Genomic DNA, 6764 nt, shown 5'->3' with positions numbered 1-6764 from the left:
GCCACTATACCTTCACACATGCTGAGTATGCACAAATTTGTCTTACACACAGACATCAATGAGGTAGGAAGGGATCCTACATGTACATGTAGCATATTTCTTTCTCTCATGCTTAAATGGTCACAGCTGAAAGTGAAAGTGTATTAAGGTTAGAAAAAAATTAGTATCGTTGAATTATCAGCTTCTAATAGCAGCACAATACATTGATAAAATATGCAACATTTTTGTTGACAAATGTGCAAATAACATCATTTTTCTTTCATTAATATGCAAAAATAAATAATTGTCCGTATTTTCCGCAAGAACAACAAAAGTAAACCTGCTAGTGGTAGGGAGCCGTCATTATATACAGCCTGGGAATCTGAGGGGGGTCACTCTAAAATTGAAAGCTAGAAGGGGGTTGCTCAAAATGTGGAGAGAAAGAAGGGGGTTACTCAATTTTTGTGCAAAATGAATTGAAATGTCTCTCAGATTGCACCATTTCATACATCTATTTCTCAAAATTTTCGATGCGAGAGGGGGACCCCTGGTAAAAATACAAATTTAAAACACCTCTCAGATTGCACCAGACCGTACCATTGTACACATCGAATTCTCAAAATTTTCCATGCAAAAGAGAGGACAACCCCCTCTGACACTTCCATCTCAGACTCCCACATATTCTCCCAGTACTTTCAAATTCTGCCCTGTCAGATATCTTTAAAACCCTGTCATGATAGCATCCAAAGCAAACAATACTATGTGGTTGGATACTGGTTCTAGCATGAGCTTTTATATCTACATTTTGTTGTCACTTTGAATTTCATTTTATTGGTTTCACCTTTTTCAACCATTATGAGATAACCAATGATAATCTAGCAGGATACAGGAGGATTTCAAAGGTCTTTAGTATTGCTGTATATTTGTAAATTTTACAACATGTATTGATATCTAACTTTTCTAATGGGGGGTCCGTCAAAATTTCTGAGTTAAAGAGGGGTCACTCAAATTCATCATGATTGGCAGGGGTTACTGGAAATTTCAGTTTCCGATGAAATTCCTCTGAACCCCACCGTAAAATAATGATGGCTTCCTTACAATGGATACTAAAAGTCACACTAATTTATGGCTTGGACCACAAGCTGCAACAACAGCCACACATGCAACAATAAAATTTGTCCGAACTTCAAGCAGTAATGTCCGATAATGGGTGCACTGCCATATTTAGTAACATTAAAATTTGAAATTGCGATCAGCGTTCACCAGACTAAAAACAGTTCTGAGTTGTCAACAATAGCATTAAACACATAACACATAAAGACTGCATCAAAAATTGACCACTATTCATTTTGACATGATTTTGGGAGTAGAACAAGAAACTGTAGTTTACAGACAGAACCAAAATAGTAAAAACCACACATGATTTACAAGTAATGGAGCTTTAATCGATTGAGAACATCGTGCATAAGCCGCTTTTTATCATTGAGGCCTGTACTTTTTGTTTCAGGTGACAATAGCACCCACAATAGCATGATATCATTCGGGTACTGTTAAATTTGAATTTCAGCAATTAATGTCTAAAACTTTCAAATTGTCCAGAACAATTGTTTGAATGATTCATAGCCTTTGAGTTTATTGTACAGGAAAATTAATGACTGAAAATGTTTTTGTTAATTTGTACAGAGAGTGACCCCTACTCATGTTCTTTATCAAACATATAGTGTAGTGAAAAAATACATACCCACAGTGCAGAGAATTTCAGGTTCCAGAAACTAGAGATCTTCAGACACTAAACTTTCAAATTCCAGGGAATGTAAAACTCTGTATTATGTCCATCATGAAGATATTCTGTACAACAAATCAGTATGCAGGTGCAGCCAACTGTTAAATTCAGTTGATATTACAAAATGGTTGAATATCTCACTGCCCTCCAGTATCTATGGTCTGACCATTCCCCACAACAATTCAAACTCCTGACTACCCTCTCCCATCACTAACACAGCTTAGTCTTCTCCAAAGTTCTATCAACCACAGTATTCCCATCCCTCTTTTTATTCTCTTGTACCCACTACCAGGAATTTTCTTCCCACTTACTGTAAAAACTGGAATTTCTTCCCAGCTACAGTGAAAATTGGCTTTTTCTCTCCCCCCACTGCTTAGTTTTAAATTTGCCCATTCGCTTTAAAAAACAACTGTGCACGAACAGCTGCAGCTTCGTTGGCTATATTGAGTATGACAATTGTGTTGTAAGCTATGTTTGTCTGTTTGTTGCTTTAGTTTGTGGTGAAATGAAAAAAAATGTGTATAATTTGAAGTTATAGGAAGGTAACTTTATCACAAGGTATTTTTTTTAATGTTCTCCTGATGCATGGTGATTCATCAGAAATCATTGTCGTTCTGACAGGAATTCAGGGATCATTCCTTTTGCTGGTCATTTTTTATTGGAAATAGATTACTAATTGATCAATGGTTTTACCTTGCAGCAAGTACTGTCTCTGTAGGCATTTCATAACCATTGTTGATTTTTCCTATGTAATTAAATGTTTGTCCCTTGATAGACTCAGTTTATAGATATCAGCACCCTTGAGTAAATGTACCGGATCAACTTTAACAATGTGGTGTATCCATACTATGTTTGGAATCAGATGGAAAAATGGTAGATTTTTGTAGACACCCTGTAAAGGCTTGTTGGAATATCTGTCACTTTAGTTATTCATTTAAGTCACTAGGTACCTCATTTGACAAGTTTGTATCTTTTCTTTAGTTACAAGCATGTGATCAAGGCAGGTCCCTACTCATATCGTAATTGGTCCATTCTATGTCAATAAATAATCCTTGGTACCCAGGCGCACTTCAGAGATGCCAGGCAGCAAAACTGATAAGATGCTAATAGCCAGGCCAGTTTGTTAGTGCATTGTGAACATTACGATACCTTTGTTATTTTCTGAAACATTTTCAGAAGGTGGTATGAGACAAACGGTAAGTGCCAGATTCATGGCTTTCTTTTAGATATGCTACATTTACCAGCTCCCACACCACTGTGAACATTTTCTTGCAATGTCAAGTCTCATCAGACCTGAAGATTCAAAAATAGTTTGTAATATGTTTCATCCATGGGCAGAATCTGTCTTTCCAACAATTGCTTTCATCATCTTCAGTGGATGTACAAAGATTACCTATCTCATAAGACACCATGAATACCTTGTCAATCAATGGCATTCAGATTACATTGTTACAGAGTGTGGAAAGTCTTTGTCTCATCTCAGTCTAACCAATTTTGTCAAATTTTGTGCAAAAGGATCTCTTTTGTTCTTCCATAAAGTTATTTTGTTTATATAGTAACATGTATTTACAATGTTTACATTTGCTTCATAAAAAATCAAAACTTCAGTTCCTTTTGAGACAGTCATTCATCTTCAACTATTACATACTAAGGGGTGGACCATTTGATATCCTGGGGTGGGGGGGTCTGGAAGATTTTCGAACAAAAAAATTTTCCCAGCAGATACAAGGGAAAAAAAAATTCTGTCTTAGATGACTTATGAAAAAAAAACTGGCAAGCTAATGTTGAAGAAAAAAAAAATCTGTCACAGTATCAGCAAGAACCTTTTGGGATGTAATTTTTTCATTTCTGTGCACCCTTCTTGTCTTTCTTGGCTTTTCCACTTGCCTAAAATGCATCAAATGCATCGTGCATGAATTTCATCATTCAATTTCATTTTTCAGCGCGCCCTGTGGGCGAGTAACTTGAATGATAATGAGACATATTTTTCAGAGCCCCATCCTGGTGCAAAACTTTAATATATCAGACATACATATATCTATGATATATGTATGTTAAAATTTTTGGGCGCACTTTGGGCGCATAACTTTAAAGATAATAAAACATATTTTTCATAGCCCTGTCCTAGTGCAAAACTTTAATATATCAGACATACATATATCTATGATATATGTTTATTTAAAATTTTTCAGCGTGTCCTTTGGGCGCATTTCTTTAAAATATCAACAATAGTTTTCAGCATGCCCTTCAGCTACATGACTTTCACATATATATATATATATATATATATATATATATATATAGGTATATATCCCAGATATCTGGATATATAATATTTTTCGGAAATATCTTGTCAGAAATATCTTGATGTCTGTAAATTGAAAGTCTGTTTTGCAAAGTGTACTGATCATTATGAAATCTGCAGTTCATATGAAAAGCATGACAAGTTCCTGACACTTTTCTGTTTCCTCTTTGAGAATTCAGTATTAGAAAGCAACATAACATTTCACAATCACATTAATTCTTACAACAGTTCTGGACATCTGGTTATGCATAAAAAGAGTGGAGTATATTCAAAAGACTGTTTTCAAACTTTAGAATTGACACTTGTAAGTTCCTATCTTAAAACTGACATGACAACAATTTCATTAAAACACTGAATGACTGAATGTTTAAAATATACCCCAAAAATTATATATATATATATATATATATATATATATAATATATATATATATATATATATATATATATACATATACATACACTGAATTATTCAATTTATATTCCACTTTATGTTTTACCTTTGTCCTGCGCAGGGGGGTCACCCTATTTTTGAAAGTTGGAATGGGGGGGGTTCAGCCACTTTTTGACGTCGGCAAAAAATAATCCACCACCCCCTCAGGCCAAAGGAACTCACCAGTCCCTTATGTACAAGTCCATTGATGTATGATAAACAGATTGATTTTGCAACATTGCCGCATTAAAAAAAAATTCTTTGCAGGAAGAATGCAAAAAAAAATTCACAAGGAAAAAAAAAACATCCAGTGGAACATGTGAAAAAAAAATAATGCCCCCCCCCCCAATCTTCCAGACCCCCCCCACAGGATATCAAATGGTCCACCCCTAACAATGTTGAATGCATAAAATTCTTTCCTCTGCTGTGACAAATTAAGCTATTAATTAATATAAACAATTCATTGTACATGTATTTTCAAAAATGGGAAAATTGAGTATAGCGTACTCCCATTCAAGTTATCTTTGTATGTTCTGTGTGGTGAACCGACTAATATCAAGAAGCACTGGAATGAACAGAATTTTCTTGTACTACCAAGAACTAATCCCAAGCTGTATATATAGTTTCTGATCTTGAAAGTCTGCCACCTAGAGACGAAAAGTGGAAACATGATTTAAATTCCCCTTTTGATGTGAACGTAAAACGTGTTGACTTATAGCAGCATTAAATCAATTTGGTTAGCAAGTTTGTACACGCTGGTAGTGCGAAGAACTTGACATATTAAAGCACATGCCCTGTGGCAATCAGACGACGGTGTATCATAATGCTTATCACCTGGGAAGCCAGTCAGCAGATTTTGAGAAATTGTAAAGTTGTAGCCTGAGTTGTTTTCGCATGGTCATACTCTATTTTAGCATTTGTGTGCATAATAAAATGAAAATGTAAAGGGGAGACCCTGTGCAAGCTATTTGCAATCGCCTTCTCACTATAATTTGAAAATCTAGCCCTCCTGCTTTTTTTCATCCTCTACCAGAAAACACTCTTCTGTTTACCTTCTTGCCACATATAACTCTCCACCACTCTCCTCTCTTTGCCATGTGCTTTTCCCATCCCCATCAGCAATATTGTAAAAAAACGAAATCTACCTCCTATCCCACCCACTTGGCTTTTTTGCAAGTTGCTGCTAAGTCAAAGAATGAAATTTGCCTGCCCATGCACCAATGAGAAAAGTTTTCCTGCCTACCATTCCCTACTAGACTAGATCTGTTGTAAGAGGGCGCTTCAACACTTGCTGCCTCTGCAGCTTGGAGATGGAGTAACTGTAGCAGCATTCTCGCACAATAGAGACCATTCTGTTATTTTATCAATCATAGAGGGAAAAATTTTGTACTTTTAAAAACTCCAGGATCTCATGGTCAATATTCTTTTTTAGCAGATTTGCTTTCAAAATTAACAGTGTTTTTAACGCTTCTAAGGTTTCTTAACTCTTTGAGTCAATCAGGGAATTTTGAAGGTCACAACAAAAGTCAGTCCCATCACAAGACATTGTAACATTTTCAATTTTCTTAAGTGAAAAAGAAATCAGTACATCAAATTGGCCAAGGACGCACACTGAAAACTAGCATATTGCCACATTTTGTTTTCAATCATGAAAGTGGTGTAATACCAATACTAAATTTTAGAAAATTTAATTTAAAATAACTACATGTAGAAGGACAATCTGTGCTATAAAAAACATGCATCCATTCTCCAAAAATAGAATTTCTGTTTGCTCATCCCGGGTAAAAAACTTCCGTTCCTACTTCCTTCCATACAGCGGTAGGCTTTTGAACTTTGCTTAGCTTCTGTTTGTGCTTTGCATCTTCTAACAAGAACTGTTGCCCAGATACCACTCCGCTTGAAACTTTTTGCATTAACAGTTTAACAGCATTGGCACAAGGAGCATGCATGAAATAAAATCCGTAATTTTCACATATTCGTTGTGACAACCATAAAACTTCTAAGAATAAACCCTGTAAATACAATAATTCACGGCATTCACAAGTCAACTTTTAAATCACTCATGAGACCACATTTTGATAATTCTGTGCAGCTGTTATTCATTCTTTTGATATTTTAAAATTTTCTTTATAGTTACCTTAGCTACAGGATATTATGGCCAATGACATTACTTTAAAATTATGCAATTATATGTGGGATTTGATGGCGCAGTTGTTTTGGAGTTTTTTTTCTCAAGAGATGACTTTTACTCATTACTTTAGAGCT

Source organism: Ptychodera flava, chromosome 6 (assembly GCF_041260155.1).
Source record: "Ptychodera flava strain L36383 chromosome 6, AS_Pfla_20210202, whole genome shotgun sequence".
Classification (NCBI taxonomy): Eukaryota; Metazoa; Hemichordata; class Enteropneusta; family Ptychoderidae; genus Ptychodera; species Ptychodera flava.
Note: the sequence above shows the minus strand (reverse complement) of the source record.